The sequence below is a fragment of the Mauremys reevesii genome, linkage group 1 (assembly GCF_016161935.1).
Source record: "Mauremys reevesii isolate NIE-2019 linkage group 1, ASM1616193v1, whole genome shotgun sequence".
In the NCBI taxonomy this organism is placed as follows: domain Eukaryota; kingdom Metazoa; phylum Chordata; order Testudines; family Geoemydidae; genus Mauremys; species Mauremys reevesii.
Window position 1 is genome coordinate 228999728 of NC_052623.1, and position 22793 is coordinate 229022520.

Sequence of the window (22793 nt, forward strand, 5' to 3'; positions counted from 1 at the left end):
CAACCCTTCCCGTATCCTCCTGGGGCTCATATTTGGTGTTGTCTCCATTAACTCTTCCCCTCTTCCTGTAGGGCTAGCAGCTCTTCTCTTTTTCCTTGCCCTCTCACCTTCAGTGACCACCTGCTGTGCCACTTCTTCATTTACCAACTCTGCAAACCTGTTCCTGAGCTCTATTTCTCTTTCGCTGGCCCGTCTTTTCCTCTGCCTGGTTCTCTTAGTCACATGCTTCCACTGTCCACTTTCGTCAGCCAGCAGTGTCTCCTCAGAATTCTTCGGTCCTGCTTCCATCTGCAAGTCTGAGCTTATCCCTTCAGCCTCCTCATGTCTTTGCTCCATCATCTGCTCGAACCCCCTTCTAAACTCGACCAGAGTTTCCACCTGCATCTCCAGTCCTCAGATCTTTTCTTCCATCAGCTCTATCAGGCTGCACTTCATGCAGACAAAACTCTTTTTTCAGGTACCCCCTCCAGGATCATGTACATGCCGCAGCTTCCACATCCAGTCATCCTCATTGTCTTTCACTGCTGCCTCTGTATCGGTCATAGCCTTCCCACCTAAAACCTGTTAGTCCAAGAAACACAAACCAAAACAAACCCCCAACAGGCACCAGAACACTGGCAGACCACCACCCACTCCCTTCACTAGCCTGTCAGTTCCTCTGCCTAGGTCTCTTAGGCTACGTCTATACTACCCGCCCGGGTCGGCAGGTAGCGTTCGACTTCTCGGAGTTCGATATATCGCGTCTCATCTAGACACGATATATCGAACTCCGAACGCGCTCCCGTCGACTCCGGAACTCCACCACCGCAAACGGCGGTGGCGGAGTCGACGGGGGAGCCGCAGACTTCAATCCCGCGGCATCTGGACGGGTGAATAGTTCGAACTAAGGTAGTTTGAGTTCAGCTACGCTTTTCGCGCAGCCGAACTTGCGTACCTTAGTTCGACCCCACCCCCAGTGTAGACCAGGCCTTAGTCTCCCCCACAAACTCCCAGTGAAACTCCCCTGTTTACAGCTCTGTTTGCTGGCTGCTGTGCCGCTGCAGCTGTCTATGCTGCTGGCTGGCTGGCTACTTTTATAGGACCCGTAGGCAGACGAGCCCCGCCCCCTAAACAGGGCTCAGCTTCTCTCCCAGCACACTGCCCCTAGCAGCCTCCCCACATACGAACTACACAATACAATACACAAAATACAAAAACCTGCTCCTCCAACAGAACTCCTCCTTTCCTCCTCCTCTTTCCATGCAGTGGATGTGTTGGTTGCTGTTCTCCAATGCAAAGGTGACTGCATTTACAAGGTGCTTTTTGTATACTTGTTGCAAAGTACTTTGGGATCCCTATGAATACAAGGTGCTAAACAAACAGAAAACATTAATGGAATAATAATTTATTGACAGTACATGCAATTATTTTGTGGAGACTTTGAAACATTTTATATTTTGTTCTTTTCCAAATCTGGATGATGATTTAAATAAGACAAACATATTTAAGGCTAAGTTTATTTAGTACTTGACTGACAAACCTGGATTTTTGTTCATGCCCTACAGGGGAACAGCAGTTTAGGTTTCCCATATCCTGTCCTCCATCAATATGCATCAAGCTCTGAATAGCAGGGACAAATTCTAGGAGTTAAGAGCAGAATTCAGTGTCTACTGCTTCTCCAAAGCTCCTTCATGACCTTTTTTTTCCCTAGAGATTGCCTATGAGCGGCATGATTAGTACAGGAGTGGATATGATGTTTGTAACTATTCTTCCAGGAAATGCACTCAGATCACCAACTCCCCAAACAGTGCCGTAATGGTAACAACTTTCCATAACTATCAAACTGGGCTGAATTTGAATTCCTAAGCTGTAGGTGAAGGTCCATGGGGCAGATTCTCCAGGAAGCACAGCACAGAGAGAGGTGGGGCAATGATGGTTTTAAATCACCTTTGAGCCACCCTGCAGTAACTGAAGCTCCAACATGTGGCAGCGTCTCATGGCTGCCTACAAACTGCACTGGAGCCCAGAATCACATTGTCATTGAGCACTCTAAGCACACCTCATCCGAGCCATCCCAGCCCTGCCCATGACGCTGGGCCTGCAAAGGAGCATGTATGGATACTTATATCAGCACCATACTGCTCCTGCACTAAAGGAGTTTTTCCCCTGTGCCACTGTTACTCCATTATGGTCCATATATGGCATTGGAGTGGCATATATGAGCCAGGGCGGGGGCTAGAAGCAACCTCTAGCTCTCCATTTCATTTCTAATGGTGTAAGTCATCCAGTTACCTAAATCTATTGAGGTTTAATTCATTTTAGTCATTTATCTCTGTATCTGTTTCACAGTCATGCTCACAGCCTCCTTACATTCATTGCTCTGAGAGAATTGTGGTCTGTCACTGCAACATCAGGCTTTATTTACTATCCTTTCACACACTGCAGAATGTTTGCTTTGGTTCCACCTGCCTGGTTTATGGCAATGCCTATTACGAATATTCAATTTTCTATCCATAATCTACTGGGTTGTTTGCACAGCCATTGAATTTAGAGAGAGACAATTGCATATAACTTGTGGGTGCATGTTTTGAGACATTGTTTCAGGTTGTGTTACCTACTGGCCTGATCCCGCAAACCCATAGTCACATAAGAAATTCCTTCCTCAATCACCTGAGTAACCCCATTGTCTTCAAAAGGACAAAGATGAAGTCAATGGGATTACAGTGTGAGTAGGGGCCTCACAAACTTGCTCTAATGGTTTCAGATTAAGAATCTCCTTATTTACATAAAGCCTAAATTGTAAGATCCACATGGTAGGGATTATCTTCACCCATGTAAAGTGTTCTGCCTACCTGTGGATACATTAATGTCATAACTATAAGACTGGAGTAATCAGTTGTATACAGGTTTGATATATATACTCCTTGTTGCAGCGTGTCTGGGCTTCCCTTCAGTACATGGTCAGTAATATCTGACCAGCGCCCGGCGAAGTCTGTCATCTTTCCTATTGTTTCCTGTGTTGAGCTCGACAACCTTGATGCTGACCATCACGTTCTCTCAGCCCACTCTTATTGCTATTTTGATCAAAGAGACTGTTAGAAACACAGGGATAAATTCTGCCCTAACCTGTGCCCATACTACACCATTGGCAGAATTTGGTCCAAGGATATTGAGAGCTGGCTGGGCTGGTCTTTAGAATTTCTTTAGAAAGTATGCTTGGGCACTAATGAGACTAAAGATAACACTAAATTCCTTCATGTATTGGTTCAGGCATGTGGTTCAGTTTGTTCTCTGCTATGGACGGGATAATAATACTTCGCTCTTATATAACATTAGTTTTGTCCCTATCACCGAACAACGATTCACTAATTAATCTTCACAGCCCATTGGGTAGAGAAGTGTTAATATCCACATTTTATAGGTGGGGACAACTGAGACGCAGAGTTAAAATGATTTGCCCAAAGGCCACACACAGCAAGGGATGGATCCTGCTGAAGTCAATGGAATTGTTGTCATTGATTTCAAAGGCAGCAGGACCAGGTCCCATGTCAGTAGTGGAACCATGATTAGCGCTCAACTGCCAAACCCAGGCAAAATGTACCCTTGAGCAGAGAACAAGCTGGAAGTATAGTTACCTCTGAAGCCTCACAATAGCACTTCAGAAGCCTTATGCTGGCCTTCTGCACAGGGATAAAATATACCTATTGTGCTTATTCCTCCAGGCCATGTGAACAGTTATTACTGTTATGGGTTTTGTACCAGCTTCTCTCACGTATTCATTAGCAGCCAAAGATACACTTTGACCTTTTCCTGGGGACTTGCATAAATCTACTCTCATGTCCAAAGTCAGATAAACAAAATATTATTTGAATGATGCAAAACAGACATACTGGATATTGATAAGAAGAAACAAGAAGTGAATATTCAAAAGACAGAAAAAACACACTGTGCTTAGAGCTTGATTTACAGGTTTAAAAGGGAGTCCAAAGGCTAATGCTGAGAGTCTTGAAAGTTGGATGTGCAGCAGTGCGGGCTGCATCACCACTAAAAAATGAAAATTAAACATTGCTCCCATTTAGTTAAGCAGAACTAATCTCATAAGTGGGTTATGGATTACTGAGACACACTCTCATTCCAAAAAAAAAGTCAAACGAAAAATCAAGTCACTGCAACCTGCAGGACGCTCCTTTTAAGTCACGAATCAGTGAGACCAACACATGATTTTATCACAATAGAGGCTTGTCCAAGAGAGGACAAAGTACATTATTTCAGTATATTTAAAAGTAAATGACTTCCCTGAGCACCTCATTACAAAGGCCCCACAGTCCTGCAAGCTGCCTCAGCTCCCAAGGGAGTCAGTGGGTATTTAACATGTGCAGCACTTTGCAGCATCGGGCCCATTGATTTCAATCATAGGTGAGGCAACTCAGCACCCAGCAGGATTGGACTGTAACTGGAGAAGCAAATGTAAAATCAGAGGGTTTTTTTCACTGATGCAAATGGAAAGCTTAGCACAGAGGAGGTTCTAAAACAATAATCAAATGCTGTATACATAGTTTCCAATTTAAACTATGAAAATCTGATCCAAAGTCTACTGAAGTCAATGGAAAGACTTGCATTGACTTCAGTGGGGTTTGGATCAGGCCCTTCAAGCTAGATGCAACTGCTGGAGACAGATTTCTTGGGTAGGTCTGTGGGTCTTTAACTATGAAGGATCCAGTCCTGGTCATCTTGCTCATGTGAATATTTCTAGTGAGCAGCAGTTGAGCCCTGGGAGTCATTCCCTGCCTGTTACATGGATCAGTCTGAGCAGATCTACCTGTTGGAGGAATTTCCAGATCCTCACTTGCCTTCATAATACTCAGTGTTCAACCAATAGGCCCATGTCTTGAAGTGTATTACAGTCTTTTTAATCTAGCCTGGGGTTGGCCTAGCTGTCCTGCCTCCAGGAGCAGTCAGAGAGAACCACTTTCCCCTAATCCCGTGTGTGTGTGTGTGTGTGTGTGTGTGTGTACACCCACCCACTTGCCAATTTTTTGTTCCAGAGCAGCAGGCACTGGAAATTCAGCCAAGAGTCCAACTCCTCCTGGGCCTTTCAAGTTTTAAGTCTGTGGACTTTCCATACCAGAGTACAAGAGAAAATTGAATTCTAGTTCTCAACCAAGACTGAGGATTTTATACTTAAGCAGACTATTGAGTGTAAAGCCCCAGAATGGTTTTAATGGCTAAAGCATGGAGCTAGGGTAACTTGGTTGCTTCTGTTCTCAGGAACTTTTCTGAGAAACTGAGTCCTTACTGCTTTTTCATACCCATTTGTACCAGCCTGAACATTGCTGTTGCTATTCCAGGTAGCTAGCTTTCGTGGATCCCCATGGAAGGAATATGGTATTATGGGGAGGGGTTACCAGGACTCTGGCCAATGCTGAACTACTGCCAGGAGCCTCAGGTGTAAGACCCTTGAAAGCTTTGGCTGGTAGTATTTTCTGCCCCTACTGCAGATTTCCTCCTGGAAACTTGATGCTTCTAGGGAGGGATGGGGTGCTACTGCTGTATGTCTCTTGACCTGAACTAGATAACTCGAGAAACTAAGGACGACACCACAGTGGAAGTGAGATTGATGGAAGTTATGAGGCTGTACATGCTATGCTGGCTGGTGAAGTTAAGGCCCTTGGTGAAGTATGAAGTTTTTCTGGGATGGAGTGTTTACAGGAAAAATCCCACAGCTCATGTCTGTACTATATATTTAAAAAATCCTGGAACTTCATTTTACAGGGGAGTTGATTAATGGCTATGCTGCATTTCAGCTCAGAGCCTATTGAACTTACTCTATTGGAACTGAGCAAGACAGACTAGACAAATATGAACTCTACTTCTGGACTGTGATTTAAAGGTGGCTCTTTGCATAAAGGCATTTGTGTTGGGGCTCTGCTTATTGTATGTGTATAGTAGATGGTACAGCTGTAAAAATGGACCTCCCTGGAGACTCTTAAAGATAAGTCAGAAGCATTTTTTTGCCTCGGATACCTATATGATGAATAATCTGAAGGGCACCTGAAAATACTACCTTTCCTCTTCACATTTATCATCTTTTAACACCAGGAGTGAAAGTAACTTAAAGGACTTACTGGTACCCTGGAGTCTTGAGCAGGGGTGGGGCCTCAACTGGAAGAGGAGGGGCCTTTAAATAGCCAGGCCCTTTAAATCTTGATTTAAAGGTCCCGGGTATTTAAAGGCCCCAGGGCTCCAGCTGCAGCTGGGAGCCCCAGGGTCTTTAAATCACCCCCGGAGCTACCAGCTGCAGAGGCCCTGGAGCTCAGGGGCGATTTAAAGGGCCTGGGGTGCTGGCCGCTACCACAACGGAGCTCTGGGCCCTTTAAATCACCGCCAGAGCCCTGCTGCCACTACCCAGATCTCCAGCAGCGGGGCTCGGGCAGCACTTTAAAGGGCCTGAGGCTCCCCACAGTGGCTGGAGCCCCAGGCCCTTTAAATCACCAGCCTGGGGAAGCCCATCCAGTCTGGCATGGCGTACTGGCTCTTGCCGGCACGCCGTACCGTACCGTACCGGCTTACTTTCACCTCTGTTTAAAACCCATATGAGTTCAACATAAATGTCAAAATATGGTTTCTCCTGATTATGCTGTGTGTATTTATGTTGCAACTAGGGTGACCAGATAGCAAGTGTGAAAAATCAGGACAGGAGGTGGGGGGGGGTAATAGGAGCCTATATAAGAAACAGCCCCAAATATCAGGACAATCCCTATAAAATCAGGACATCTTGTCACCCTAGTTGCAACAGTCACTGTACGTTCTAGGGTCATAGCTAAATGTTGCTGCCCCCTTTAAAAAAAAAAAAAAGCCGATAGTATTTGCTAAAGTGTTATCACAGTGGTATGTGAAATTAGCACTGTTTCTCCCCCATTTAGAAGAGGAGACATCTGTGATTATGGTTGGCAAATGCTGACTTTTTAATTGCTTCCACTATATCATCATCAACACCAGCAATTTCATTCAGTTGAGTCTGGAGTCACTTCATTACATATAAATTCTTACAGCTGTTAAGACTCATGAGGAGAAACTGATGTCCACAATCGCTGGGTTTGTGAAGTGGAAGAAAACGTGACTCAATTGAAGACAATACACCACAAAAAAGATAAAACTGAAAGATTTTACACTCTGCTGGCAGACTATCGATTGCAAAGCCCCAGAATGATGAGAAAACTGAAGGTTTCTCACCAAGAAAGTTGTGAGACCCTTAAGGTTGTAATCTTCACAGACTGTGCACTGCTGTGCTGTAAATTGGAGACAGTGGAAAATCATTTTTTAAAAGGTGCAACCTGTGTTAGATCCAAGAGAGGGTGTACAAGGAAAGGATCTCTGTAGCATTTTGTCTACATTGCTATAATCCACTCCAGAACAAAAATGTATTTATCACTGTGCAGATCATAAAAGGCTCCAGAAAATATCACTTACATTTACATCTCTTCTAAATCTCCATAAGATCAAGAAGCCAAATCCATTCCATCGCATACGTTTAACTTTTTATATCAGTATGATACAAACACCAAGTTATGTGTTAAATTTGGAAACACTATGGTACTGTGTCTTCAAAGGGAATGGAAAAATGGTATTCTAGATAGCATGGGCAGCACAAAAAGAAAATATATTCTTATGGAAAACTGAATTTGCTACTAGAAATTGATACCACTGTATTATTTCTGGCCAAGCTTTTCTTGATAGCTGATAATTTTTAAAGGGTTGCAATGATGCTAAATTACTTAGCTGCCCTAGTCCAAGAAAAACGAAGAGTTGGAGAGTCAGTGCAGTTCAGATTATTGTTATTGAAATCCAGTGTTCTTGACAAGAAAATAATCTTTAGTTTGTTTATAATGAAAATGTTACTGATTGTTCTGACTGCATCCATTTGGCTAAATGCCCTTTATTGTTCAAGTCTAAATTATTATGTGTGGGTGACTAGCATGATGAATTTATAGAATGTTGCTTCTCTTTTTGCTGTGTCTGTTTTCACTGGACTGTTTTGATACTTTTATCTTCAATTAATTCTACCTTTCCTCTGTTCTTACTTTGGGTTTGATTCTTGTAGATTTAAGGCTTTACAGGGGGTGATGGTGCTTTTTTCTCTTTCTGTGCAGTACTTTGATCAGTTAGTATGGATGCTGATTATATTAAATTAAAATAAACAATTTAAAACACAAAGGTATGTGTATAAGTGTAGCCCTACTGAAGTCAATGAAGTCATTTTAGTCACTTTTATATCAGCTGAGAATTTGGTCCCAAAGTGGGTGTCCACACATCTTCAAATCTTAAAAAATAAGTAGAGCTGGTCAAGAATTTTTCACTAAAATGGTTTTTCAATGGAAAACGCAGTTTCCACAAAATGGAAATTTTCCACAGGATTTTCAATGTACTGATAAAAATATTAATATTTTGGTTTGTTGAACCACATTGAAACACTGTTTCAAATCAGTTTAATGTTTAATTCCATGATGCTGTGTTGTCTTTCGGGGGTTGTGCTTCTTGTTCCCGTTCTTGGGCCCCCACTGTTCCCTATAGGACAGGCTATGTGGTCAGACTACATCTCCAATGATGCAAGATGTGATTCCCCCTCTGACTGACCTGCATGGTGCATCATGGAGTCATGTGACAACACATCATGGGAGATGGAGGGAGGGAAATACAGTTTAATGGTCCACTGATTCAAAAAAAGGCATTTCAATTTGGCTTAACACACTGAAATGAAGTATTCTGCTATTTCCTACCCACAACATTTCAGAACTTTTTGTTCTGTGACAAATTAATACTTCAACTTTTCATCCCAATTTGGGATGGAAAAAAATGGAGAAATGTTAGAATTATCTGTGGGCTGGAAATTCCTATTTTCTCTCCACCCTAAAAAATGAAAGGAAGTTACACGTGCTTGCACTTCCTGGAAACGGTTCTGTAGGAAAGACAGGACATGCTGCTTAAGAGCTTGATATTAGCCTGGTCCCAGCAGCCAGCTTTGAGAAAGGGTCTACATCGAGGAGCCCAGAGGTACCACCAGCTGAAGCTGCCACTGAAGGACCATGGAGAGAGACTATCAGGTGTCCCTCGGCAATCTTAGAATACTCACAGCCAGTTTAGCAGAAGAGTGCTGACCAATCAGGTTTATTTTGAATACAATCATTGCTATCATATCCATAGACCCTGAGGAGTTGCAAGCCAATGGCCTTTGTTCTGCTCACCTCTCCCCACTTTAAACGGTCCGTGAGACTTCTCACACGGGCAGAGGCAGCTGGTCCTCTTCTCATTTTTCAGTCCAGTCTTTCATTTGACTGCCAAAGACAGCCTCTTTGCTCACAGAGTGCCCCTCAGGGCTCCCTGGCATGCAGTAGGAGTGGGGCAATTGTTACATCCTTCTGAGTGTGCTCCTTTTCACAGCCAGCTGAAATAGCCAGTGCAGTGGGGTCGGAAGTCAGGATTCATCTTCCTCCTCACCCCTTTCACGGGAGGGGGGCAATGCCAACAGCAGATCTAGGCCCTGCAATAACTGAGACAGGCCCTGCAGGGCGGGACTACAAGGAAAGGTGCGTCTCACTCCCAACTGTGCACATTTACACAACAGCTGATCATAACCTGTCCATAAATGTGAAATCAGGAGTAGTTCCCAGTTTCAATTCTGGAATAGAAAATGAATAAAGAAGGTGTCCGGCCACCAACTGCTGTTAACAGGGCAACCTGACACTTTGATGTAAAAAGAATGAGGAGTACTTGTGGCACCTTAGAGACTAACAGATTTATTTGAGCATAAGCTTTTGTGTGTGTGGGAGGGGGGTTATCTTAAAACCTACCATTTTCTCCTCTGGCTCCAGTGCCTCTCTTGCCCTTCCCCACCTGCCTCTCACTTCCAGTTCTTCTATCATTGTCCCTTAATAATAGGTCTGGTCAAAAGATTTTTTTTTCTTTTCAAAATACACTTGGTGAAAAATAGTCGCACCCCCTCCCCCTTTTAAAATTTTTTCTTTCAAATTTGTCCAGTTTTTCAATGGAAAAATACCAAACAAACTGGTTTTTATTTTCCTTCCCTACTTCTCTCCATTTTTCTTCCTTTTCTCATGTCAAAATGGAAAAAAGAATCAAGGGGGGAGGGAAGGAGGCAAAGAGGAGCAAAAAAAGGGAAACAAACTTGGGGGAAGATCCATTTTTTTCCCATCAAAAATGGAAATTTGGAAGTTATGAATTTTTTTCCCAAAAAATTTCCATTCCAAAGAACTTGCTATTTCTCAACTCACCCTACTTATAACCTCTTCTCCCTCTTCTAACATAATTGATATAGGGATTTTTGTTTCCTGAGGTCCCAGCTGTGCACTGTTGTGAATGGTTGCAAAGCTAGGACATCAGCAAACAGTGTCCCCAGTCAGATTCCAATGGAGGTAATATGTTGTACTGGAGACAGTATGGCTAGGAACCTGTAGTTCTAATTAGAACACCCTGGGGAAAAAAGAGTGCGGTGATGTTGAGGCTCAGGGGGAAAAGTGGAGAACTGCACAAATGGGATGAAAGGGAAGGAAAACAGTAATTTAAATAGCTGACAGTTTACAGATGTATTCTCTTTGACACAGGAACTTTTCAAAGTAGCATTGAGGTAGGAACAGCCTATTTGAAAGTAACAGCACCCAGAGTTGAGCCTCAAGGGTTCGGTGAATAAGCATAAGAGTGTCTACAGGCCTTCATGCTGGATATTTAACCTATCTGTGAACTGGTGTTCCTTTCTGTCTTGAACGTTGTCATGTCTGGAAGCATCATGCCCTGGAAGGGAGGGGCAGCAGTGAATGACCTCACCATTTAACATTTTCTGATTCCCAGAACTAACAGCTTTTGGTCACAGTGCTTACAGAAATGATGTAAAGAGATAATGGTCCCCAGTGTTTGGCATAACTGGGGATAATGGGATTTAGGGGATAACAGACTCTAGTCTCCAATATGAGACACACAATATCACTGAGTACATGGAGGATTATGGAATAACAGAGAGATCCTGTATTTTCATCTTGACCCATTAAATAATTTACTTTTTAATATTCCCTTAAGTGTTTCTCTCAGCTCCAGGGGCCTGAATCAACTGCCACCAAAGCCAATGGAAAGACTCCCATTGACTTCCTTGGGTGTTGGATCAGGCCCTAAATGTGCTATATCAAAAAACATGTAAAATACTTACACAGAGACCTAAGAATACTTAAAGACAAATGAACATAGAGTACATGGAAACTCAGGAGTTGCAAATCTTTCTGCATATGCTGTGTATGTCGTATGGCCCATGAGTTTGGCCTTCACAGAACAGGCCCAGTGTATCCTCACAGTCATGAAAGGGACTAAAAGACGTGCAGCATCATTAATGCTAGTTATCTGGTTTCCTGTGTCAATGCAGGGCAGAGAGTAACGAGAAGAATGTGGTTCTGGGGCTAGCAACTCTATCGCAACTTAACTCCTTTCTTACTAGGTAACTCACTGCACTGTGTCCATTTTCCAGGAAGATTTTATTTTCCCCCTCCCTGCTAGCAAATTTTAACTCTCTCTAGGTAAGTAAGACAGGAGATCAGCCCTTTGCCATTTCTTTCTTGGAATTTGCGATGCAAATCTGATCTTTAAGGAAAGAGAATCTGACTGCAATATATTCGAGCAACCTCTACACTCTGGCCTATAAAACTGTGGTGGTGTTTTTTGTTTTGGTTTTTTTAGTATAAACTCTGGGGCAGACAGTAGTTTTCCAAAACTCCACATACTAACATTCCCAAGTGGTGCTATGCTTTGGCTAGTTTGAGAATATCCTACCAGCTTATACTTTTTTTCACAATGCTAAATTACAAAAGCAAATTCCACCTCTGGCAAACTATGTGGTGATGGAAAGAGCAGGACATCCCTAAAACGCCACAATTAGAACATAATGGAAGAGCTCTCCGACCACCTTGTTGTCTGGTTTAGATGTCAGGACTATTTATAGATGTCAAACCATGCTATAGAGACTTCCTTAGAAGAGGCTATCTCAGACTATAGTCCATGGAATACTTGGCAGTAGTATGTAGAGCGATGTCTGGTCACATGGGTTGAGACTTTCAAAGCCATTTAGGGGATTGTGGCACTCGGAGAATTGGGTAGTGTTAGGCAGCTTCAAAAATTCCAGCCCTGGTGTTAGTTCTCTTTCTTTGTTTCCAGCTGCTACATTTCATTAAATACTTTCCTGAGTTTTCCATATCAGCAATCACTGTGGTTGCCATGCCAGGATGTAATGAGCAATGATCTGTGAAGCCATCTCCCTATTAAGGGCTGGATTACATATAAACTTTCCCCTAAATAACAAAAAGTGACTTAATAGATTCAGTTGTTCATGCAGGTGTGTATGTGGAGACTTATTTAGGATTAACAGGGACATATTTCAATTTAGCTTAAGTTGATTCCTTATTGATTTAAAGTAATGGCAGAAATAAACATGTCCAAACATGTGCAAAGGGGTTTGCACCAATTAGCTAAATCCATTTCTAACCTGCTTTAGCTAAAAATCAGTGCCACCTGTGTGTGTAGACAAGCTATTATGTGGTCCACAATGTTAGCAGCGAAATAGTTACTTATGGTGGCATTTAAATGGTAATAATAGTGCTCAGCTTGAAACAATTACTCTATCTGTAGCTTGTCTACACTGGGATTTTAGCTCCTGCTATAGCTACACCAATATAGCTGCATTGATGCAAACCCCTTACCATACGTATGCTGCACCAATGAAAACAGAGTTGCAGAGGCATGGCTTACCCTGATTTGAAATGAGCTGCACAAATACCAACCATTTTTCACACTGGTGCAGCATGTCTAAGGAAGTGGCTTTCATTGGTGCAGTTCAGACTGGTATTGGTTTACATATGGATCACAAGCTGAAGGTTTTCTTCACAGCCGTAAGAGCTTGTGTTCTAGAATCTAAGATGGCAACCATAATGACATGGGTCTTTAAGCTGACTAGTTCATATCACCAGATACAAAATATTTATTGTGCATGTGCAAAGACAAGTACAGAATCTTAGGTCTTGGAGCTGGCTCTCTTAGGTACTTGTATGGCACCTGTTACTGTAGTTTCTAAGTACTTCACAATCTTTGTATTTTTCCTCACAACTCCCCTGTGAGGTAGCAAAGTGCTATTATCCCCATTGTACAGATAAATTAAGTAACTTGCCCAACATCACAGAGAGTCTGTGACTGAGCAGAGAACTGAACCTAGGTTTCCCAAGTCTCAAACTTGTGTCCTAACCACTGGGCTATCCTTCCTCTCTGCTAGAACACAGAGGAAAATCCTGTGAGTTATTTTGTGACTAGTCGTGTATCAGATTGATCCAACCATGTTTGAAGCCCTTAGCATTCACAAAGCTTTGAAATTGAATACATGTATTCGTTCACAATCGTGTTTCACATAGAATGAATATTTTTTAACTCGCTATCCATCTGTGTGCCAGATTCTGAACCTTGAGCTTTTAAGATTAAATGCCAATCGAAGATGCTTCCCAATTCATCCATTTGTGAAATTTCTCAAATATTTTCAAAGACCACATAAACTATTGCAAATAATAGGACTGGTTCACAAATGCTTTGTAAAGCCAGGTTTTGTATGTGTATACAATTGGCTCTATTGGGTATACAGTTATGATTATTTGTACCATATTTGCATCTTGTGGCCTTAATCAAGATCACTGCCCTATTTTGCCAGAGCACCGTACAGAGTATAAGACAAGATTTAACACATGGCCTAAGAACATAGTCAGCATGAGGGAAGGTGTATCAATAGTACAAGGATGTTTTAGTAGGGCCTAGGTAAGTAATAAACCTTTCAGTACCAGTAAATACAATAATGAGCTGTTCATACAGCAGTGCCCACTAGCATCCTACTTTATATATAGATCCAAATAAATGTTATCAATATTCAAGAACCTTAACAAGAATTGGAAACGGGAGAGGGCGTTTCAAAGATCCATAGATTCCAAGGCCAGAAGGGACCATTGTGATCATCTAGTCTGACCTTCTGTATAACGCATACCATTGAACTTACCAAAATTATTCCTATTGGCTGTTTTTCTAGAAAAACAGCCAATCTTGATTTAACAATTGTCAGTAATGAAGCATCCATCATGACCCTTGGTAAATTGTCCCAAGGATTAATTACTCTCACTGTTAAAAAGCTCTCATAAGGAAATGAAGATGCAAATCTTTGACCTGGCAAACACCAGTTAAAATCAAGTGCAAGTGACACCAAGACATAAAATAGGAATGCTTCACACATGCTAATACATAGTGCTCTGTCCTTAATATATTTCAACTTATAGTGCACTGGAGCATTTATTATTATTTTATTTTGTTAAATACAAGTAGATATACACCTAGCAGCTGTGAAATGTCTAAGTGTATAAGCATAATGAGCCAGATTCTCAGTTGCTGTAAATTGGGATAGGATCACTGAAGTATATGGAGTTATGCTGATTTACACCAGTTGAGTGCCTGATCCCTTTTAAACCTTGATATCCTATTTGGATGTAGAACTTGGGTCAGAAGGTTATTTCTCTAGTTTTCCTGTATGTTAAGAGCCAGGTCCTGAGATTATACAAACCAGAGTAATTCCATTGCAGTCAATAGAGCTGCACCAATTTATACCAGCTAAGAATCTGGTCCTGAAAATCAAATCCTAGACCCACTGAAGTTATGGCAAAATCCTTACTCTTATATTTCAGACTATCACCAAAACTAGCTGATCCTTCCTTTCGTCTTGTTATTCTCCAACTTCCACGTTTCTCCATTTCTTAGGCTTCCCACAATGATTCACTGTACTATTTCAGTCTTAAAATATTTGCCACTTCTTTTTTTTAGGGTTGCCAACTCTCAAATTTTTTTGGTGTCTTAATATTTGATGATTTTCTTAAGACTGCAGCTCCTGGAGTCTTGTGATTACAGGAGACTCTGCTTTTACTATTTATTTATTGGTAGGTGGCCTGGCTGCAAAGAAAAATCTGTCAAATCTTGAGTCAAATGCAGCCTAAAGGCTCAGAAACCAGAAGGCAAATTAAAAAAAAAATTGCTTTTGTTTTTTTAAAAACCATGAGATTTTAAGCCAATCTCTTGATTTTGGGGGGCCCAACTCAAGATTTTTCAACTCTTGGAGCTGACTAACTCAAGTCTTTGGAGCTCTCCCACTTCTCTCTTTTGTCATTTAAATATTTCAAAACCCCTCTCCTCTTCTTAACACCACATGTTCAGTGATTTGAAGTTTCTTCTAGGGTTGCCAGACGTTTAGGTTTCAACTGGAACACCTGGTTGAAAAGGAACCCTGGCAGCTCCAGTCAGCACCACTGACCAGGCTGCTAAAAGTCCGGTTGGTGGTTCAGCGGGGCCAAGGCAGGCTCCCTGGCTCCTCATGGCTCCTGGAAACAGCTGGTATGTCTGGCTCCCAGGTACAGGGGCAGCCAGGGGGCTCCACACACTTCCATGGTTCCCGGCCAATGGGAGCTGCGGGGGTGATGCCTGTGGGCAGCACACAGAACCCCCGGCCCCTCCGCCTAGGAGCCAGACATGCTGGCAGCTTCCAGGAGCTGTCTGAGGTAAGTGCCACCTGGCCAGAGCCCACACCCTAACCCCCTGCCCCAGCTCTGAGCCCCCTCCTGCACCCAAACCCCTTCCCAAAGCCAGAACCCCTTTCTGCACTCCAAACCCCTCATCCCTGGCCCCACACCAGAGCCCGCACCCCCAGCCGGAGCCTGCACCCTCTCCTGCACCCTAAACCCCTTCTCCAGCCAGGAGCCCCCTCCTGCAGCCCAAACCCCGTCATCCCAGGTTGCATCCCAGAGCCCGCACACTCAGCCCTTAGCCTTCACCCCTTCCCACACCCCAACCCCTTGCCCTAGCCTGGTGAGAGTGGGGGACAGTGAGACAAGGAGGGCGGGGGTGGAGGGTGAGGCCTCAGAGAAGGGGCAGGGCCTCAGGGCAGGGGGAGGGCAAGGGTGTTCAATTTTGTGTGATTAGAAAATTGGCAACCCTAGTTTCTTCAGTCTTTCGCAAGCCCAAGATTTCATTTTAACCAGGAGTCCTCCATTGATGACTGCTTAGTTTGCCATTTATTGTTCTTTCCTCTCTATATACAATTGTATTCTAGCCTATGGATTCCTCTACAACCTTCATTGCCATAGTATCTGAGTGCCTTCCAGTTGTACGATAAGTGGTATGACTAACATTTGTCACACAGTTTGTTCTTCCTCTCCCCAGAGGGAGAATGGTGTGTATGGTGGAATGTTTTGTTTTAGTGGGTGGTTAGTTTTGCTTGTTTTGTTTTTCATTGTACACATTGCTATGTGCTTATATTAGATGGCAGGTCAAAGATGTATGCCATGCTCTTGTGTTAGACCAATCCCTGAGACAGCTGTCTCCTACGTAGAAAAGCTTTCCCTTTCAAGGAGATAAGTTTCATTGTGCCTAAGGAGCAGAGTTGTCAACCCTGACCCTTCTGCTCCCCTCAAACCCGGGCCTTTGAATTAGAAGAACTGTATAGATAAACAAATTGGAGTAAGACTGAGACAGAAGACATTTGTGCAAGACTCACTATAGGTTTTTACATTAGTTATTACATAGCTTGAACTGCAGTGAAATGGCTACAACAAAACCCTGAATCCCAATACTTTGACTTTAGCGTTCAAAATCCAGGATTTTGCCGCTTGATCCCTTTGCTATATGAGCCAGATCTCCGGCCCAGACTCAGGACCCTAAGGTGTTCACTATTCCCAGACACCACAGATAAAGTATTTGAGGGCAGGTTCCTGGGGATAACAAGATGTCTGCTCCACCCTGACCGGTACAACTAAAAATAGAGCACACGTACTCCTACCGCTACCAGTCTAGCTCCTTCTATATGCCCTTGATCACGCTGCCCCAGTACCCAGACATTCCCTGGGTGTCACACACACACACACACACACACACACACACACACACACACACACACACACACACACACACACACACACACACACACACACACACACACACACACACACACACACTTCAGTAGGCAGACTGAGTACAACTGTCCTTCCCTCCCTGTAAATTAGTTAATTAAAGATCCATGTCCTCCACCATGAACATCTCCAGTTGTAGTGCTTGTGTTACTTAGGTGTTCCTTTGGAGAGGAGGTGGAAGGAATCTTTCTCACCCATCCATGCAGTGGGGCCATTCTGTGGCTGCTATTCCAACCTTAAGCTATTTACACTCTGGTGCTTGGCAGATAGGGGCTTCTTCCGCAGCAGTGTGTGGGATGGTTGGTGGGACATATGAAAGCTAGTTTGAGGCTTGCAAATTGTGCCTATCTGGATCTAAACCCTCCTTTGGAAGGATGGTGTAACTCTGGAGTACTAAATCTCTGAGGCTACAGTAATGGCAATGGAGCATAAGACAGAAGGATCCTGCCCCATCTCTGGTCCCTAAACACCTTGCCTGCACATGGCCCATCATTTCAGTGTTTTTACTCTACAGATTAAGTACAGTTATTCTGAACTTTAGCTGAGATGCTTGAGGCTAGTCTACACTCAGAAATCCCACAAATTTAACTTAAATCTGTTTATTTCAATTCCTGGTCTGCCACAGACTTCCCATGGGGCCTTGGGCAAGTCACCTAGTCCTTCTGTGCCTCAGCTTCTCATCTGTACAAGAGGGATAATACCACTTCCCTACCTCACAGGGGTGTTGCAAGGGTAAATACATTACAGATTGTGACACGCTCAGCTACTACAGTCATGGGGACTAGATACGTTCTTTAGATGGGTAAAACAATGCAACCTTTTCATGTTAATCAGTTTTAAACTGATTGTAACGGTTTATCTTTCACCTGTAGATTTACCAGTGCAAACTAGGCACTGGTAAAATTAAGCCATAACTAAACCAGCTCAATAACAGAAAAGAATTCTGGCTGTAAATACTGCACTGGTAGTTCAGCACTGAACAGGAGGTGCACACGGAGGGTTTAATGTTTCTGTCACTCACACTGGGTTTATGCCAATTTAATTCCATTGATCTCACTGGAGTTTCCTCACTGTTTGCACCAGTATAACTGAGAGAAGTGTGAGGCCCAGAGAACAGCAGGGGTCCATGGTGAGAATAAAGCATTAGACAGTTGTATTTCTCTTAACAGCCTGGGTAGTTGTCTAGTGAATAACTTGTATCCCACATGTGAGCACAACAAGGAGCAATAACAATTATGCCGTTGATTTACAGATGTTCAGTGCAATTTATTGCAGCGCAGAGAATGAAAAGGAATAACTGCTCCAGAGAAAAGACATGTTGTATACAAAGGAGAGAAAAAATGCATTGGAAGCCACTATTAAGTGAACAAGTGCCCCCCCTTGGCATTTACCCCAAAGTGAAGCAGTTGAGGGGGAAAAACAACAATAGGCTTCTGTGTTGCATTACTCTAAAATGCACTTGAATGAAAGCAAATAGTATCATAATGAGCTAAGTCAGAGAGCAGTTCAATTAGCTGTAGAACTTAAAGGAGTTTATAATAGCAGCTTTTATAAAGAAAGACTCAGTTGGGATGTGTGTCATGGAAAAGAGGAGAATGTGTGGTAAGTTAAATGCCGCTTATAAAATGGGAGAGTCTGATCAAACTGATCCAGATTAGTCCTTCACAGCGGTAAGACCTTAAAATTAGGACATGGGGATAAAAAGAGAGTTTAGTCTAAACTATTTCATGCCAAGGGTATTCAACATATGGAATACGTTACCCAGAAGAGTAACTGAAGCAAGGAGGACTAATGTTTTCAAGAGAGAAAAGGACAAGGAACTACATAAGGAAATTTCAAGCTTCAAAGGGATATTAGTCAGATTTTTGCTAAAGAGTAGCTAAAGATTTTTGCTGGGTGATGTGCAGGGAGGGGGGTTGAAGGAAATTTTGTGCTAATCATGGATTTTTGTTTTGTTTTGTCCCTCCCTGGGGTGGGGGGTTCTTTTGGCAGGGGGAGGTTGCACTTTGGCTTTTTGTTGTTTCATGACAGTATTTTTGCTCTTCTGCAGTACAATGAACAACTAATAACATTTTAAGAACTTTAAACGTTGTTGTTGAAAAATTCTAACATCTAGGCCTAAATTCTGGAGTCCGTACTCATTTCATTCTCCCCAGTTGATTGTACTGGAAGTTTTAGGAGAGAAAAGATTTTCAGTAGGAGGTGGGGGCCTAGTTCTCTTCCACACTCGTGAAAACATCACCCTAAATAAAGAAGCCCTCAGGGCTTGGTCCATACACTGCAGGATAATGGCAGATTTGTCTTCAGGACAGAGCATGGGACAACTTATAACAATGCTGCTGATGGTATTCTGCTACGTATGAGTCTATTACTCAAGTAAAACTCTCATTGACTTCAGTGGGAGCTTATATGCATAAGAAACACAGGACTAAAGCATGGCGAAAAAATTTGGCTAACACCTTTTTTTCAGAGAAAAATGGAAATTTGTGTCAAATTCACTGAACCTTTTCAATAAAAAACAAAAAATCAGCAAAAACCAAAATATTTAGTTTCAACATTTTCTAAAGGACACATTTTGATTCCAGACAACATGTTTTGAAATTTATTTCAATTTCATAAAACAAAGTTTTTAAAAAGGTAAAAATAACTCCAATAAACATAAATGTTTTATTTCAGGTCAAATGAAACACTTTGTTCAACCCAACATGATTTTTTTTCAACTTTCTGGTTCACCAAAACATTTTTAAAAATTGTTTTGTGTTGACACACAATTTTTTTCCCAAAATCTTTTTTTGGAACAGCCAGCAAATTAAAAAATCAGTTATTTGCCTAGTTTGACTCAGAATCAGTATTCTGCTATACTGAAGGGTATAGATGGCTGTGTTTTAATGTTGGATTACTCCCTGTCCAATGATACATTGCTATGTGAATATGTAAAGAGTCTGTTAAAGCTAAAGTAAACAGTAAAATGAGAAAAACAAAAATGGCCCAAAACCACAACCTCTAATCCAAACCCCTTCTAACTTATAATAATAATAGTAATTGGAGATATACTAATCTCCTAGAACTGGAAGGGACCTTGAAAGGTTATTGAGTCCCACCCCCTGCCTTCACTAGCAGGACCAATTTTTGCCCCAGATCCCTAAGTGGCCCCCCTCAAGGAATGAGCTCACAACCCTGGGTTTAGCAGGCCAATGCTCAAACCACTGAGCTATCCCTCCCCCCATAGGGGGAGTCTTTTACATCCACCTTTTATTTTATTTTATTTTCCTGCAGGGGGGAGACCATGCAAGATATCAAGATAAGCCACTGTTTTGGAGGTGAAATTTCATAAAAATAGTTTGAGTGATTTTGGCACACCTAATCCAAAACCTCAATCTACAATTTATTCTCTAGCCCAGTGCCTCTCAGCCTTTCCACACTACTGTATCCCTGTCTGAAGGAGTTTTGTGTATCCTCTAGTTTCAGTTGCTCACAGACATAAAAATACAAAAGTGTCACAGCACACTGTATTGAAATTTTTCTTACTTTCTCATTTTTGCCATATAATTGTAAAATCAATTGGAATATAAATATTGTACTTACATTCAGAGTCTAGTATAAACAAGTCCATTGTCTGTATGAAATTTTAGTTTGTACTGACTTTGCTAGTGCTTTTTATGTTGCCTGTTGTAAAACTAGGCAAATCTAGATGAGATGATGTACCCCCTGGAAGACCCTGGCATACCCCCAGGGGTAGGTGTACCCTGGTTGAGAACCACTGCTCTAGCCCAAACCCTGAAAACCATTCTAAAACCTAATCTCAATCTTAGGATCAGTTCCTGGATCAATTGCTAGGAAGGAGGGGGAACAAAACAAAAAACCTTGAGTTTTTGTTCTCTTTTGTTTCTAAGACTTTGCATACAGCACACCTATATGCTTTAATAGGTGAGGAATCTATTTTGAAAATCAGGTACAGATGTTTTGGTCATGGAGCTCTCATTTCATAGGCAACTGTCAATCCACTGCATCAAGGGGTAGCATAAGAGGTCTAATCAGGTGCCTGATGAATCTGCTGATGGCTGACAAGCCCAATTTGAGAGGAACACAGCTTGTTAACAAATTTCATAGATCCATGAGTTGTATGAATTGGAGTCCAAGATTACAGTACTCTTTCTTCTCTCCTTTACTGGAGTGTATTCATAAATATAACAGAAATGAGTCCATTTGTTCATTAATTAAGTTCTTTCCTCCTGTTATGTAACTGAATACCATTTGGGTTAACATTAGTGGTGGCTCCAAGGTTCTGATCCAAAATTTATCAAAGTTTGAGGGAAAGGAAAGAAGTATTAGGATCGGAGATCTTAGTTCAGGCCCATGTGTAGGACACATCAAATCAGGGAAAAGGACACTATGGTTTCATGACCACATTGCTCATAAACTTCCACTCATTCCATCTTCTCAGGTCCAAGATACCAGTTATGTTCTACACTGAACCACATTCTGTTCCCAGTTGCACCAGGGTAAATCAGGAGTAACACCACTGAAGTCATTAGAGTTATGCAGAGTCTGCACCAATGTAATTGAGAGCAGAATCCATCAGTGTTTCTTAAATTCTTTCAAGTTATTTTTAGTCATGGTGATCATAAGCATTAATGCCTGACCCATTCCCTTTTGGGCTCCCTCAAAACATCTCACCAGCACTAACAGTAATCTAATAGAAATCTGACCAGCTCAGACATTAGGCCACATTATAATTTCAATTATAAGCAAGCAAGTCACTTGGTTTGTGTGTGAATGAAAGCAGAATTTGACCCAAGATCTTTGATTTCAAGTGTTGTATGTAACCCATGCCCACTTGACATGGCACTCTGTCCCCCTTTGGTGGTGGCTTGCTCACCTAGAGATTGATGAGCCTGCTACAGCCTTGGCTGAAAGAGTTGGGTGTTTTAGGTCAGGTAGCAGCTACCCATGCATTAAGATCCAAAAGTCACAGGTTCAATCCCAACTACCAGTGGGCCACCCAGAGGTGTTGGTGCCCCATCAAATGGGAGTAAAGGCTCTGTCCCATTTTCTTCTTTTTTCAGTAGTCCCAATATATGCCTCTAAAATTCCTTATCTTGTCTAAGTATATCCAGCGCAAATATGTTCCATGTAAACCAAACGTTTGCCTATGCACTGCAGGCTGGTGGAGTTTAGAGAATACTTTTTAATTACATCAGTGTTGGGTTGTCATGTTCTTCTCTTCTCTTCTCTTCACTCACCTAAGTCTTAGTCCAATCTACATTCAAACCACAAACCCTGTCCCCATATGTACTGTAACTATGGTTGGGGGTGGGGGGAAGAGGGTGAACTCACTCATGGTATAGGAGGACACATTAAATTCTTGAGGTGTGATGTGCTTTTGAACCTTAGCTTTTTAACAGTTTTCCAAGAGGTCATGTGAGCTCTTTTCCAAATGTGTATATTCTTCCCCTCAGTGATAGCCACTGCAAAACGCTGCTTTCCCCTCAACGGAAGCCCTACACTCTTGCTTGCAGCTCAGTAAACTGCTTAAGCTTCCTGTAGTCAAATAAGTCTGAAAACTTCTTATCCCCCTTGCATCCAATTATCCCAGGATGTTAAGTGACCTCTCACCTTCTCTAAAGGGTTTCCCCATCTGTACTCCTCCCCAAAGTTCCTAAGGATGTGATTGCTTTGCCCTGTTTTTACACTGGGCTCCCTTCCATATTTTCTAGGAGTGGATTACACTGAGGTTAGGAAGATGCTGGTCTTTCAAAGATTTCAGTGAATACTGTCCTAGTT

The 22793-nt window shown here is 42.3% G+C and overlaps 1 protein-coding gene and 1 long non-coding RNA gene across 3 annotated transcripts in view; one reads left to right on the forward strand and one right to left on the reverse strand.

Annotated features, from left to right (window-relative positions):
* Window positions 1-1310, reverse strand: part of LOC120380138 — a 74124-nt gene extending 72814 nt beyond the window's left edge. The window contains exon 1 of the long non-coding RNA XR_005587636.1: window positions 1198-1310. This is a non-coding gene — a long non-coding RNA (uncharacterized LOC120380138). The remainder of the gene's footprint in view (window positions 1-1197) is intronic.
* The window catches only part of NTF3 (neurotrophin 3), a 61933-nt gene that overhangs the window by 23217 nt on the left and 15923 nt on the right, over window positions 1-22793 (forward strand). Inside the window, exon 2 of one of the 2 annotated variants that reach the window (XR_005587629.1) lies at window positions 7032-8167. The exons of the other annotated variant lie outside the window; for it this stretch is intronic. The gene's annotated coding sequence lies outside the window, so the exon portion shown is untranslated. Of the gene's footprint in view, window positions 1-7031; window positions 8168-22793 lie in introns of those variants that run through there. 2 annotated transcript variants of the gene reach the window in all.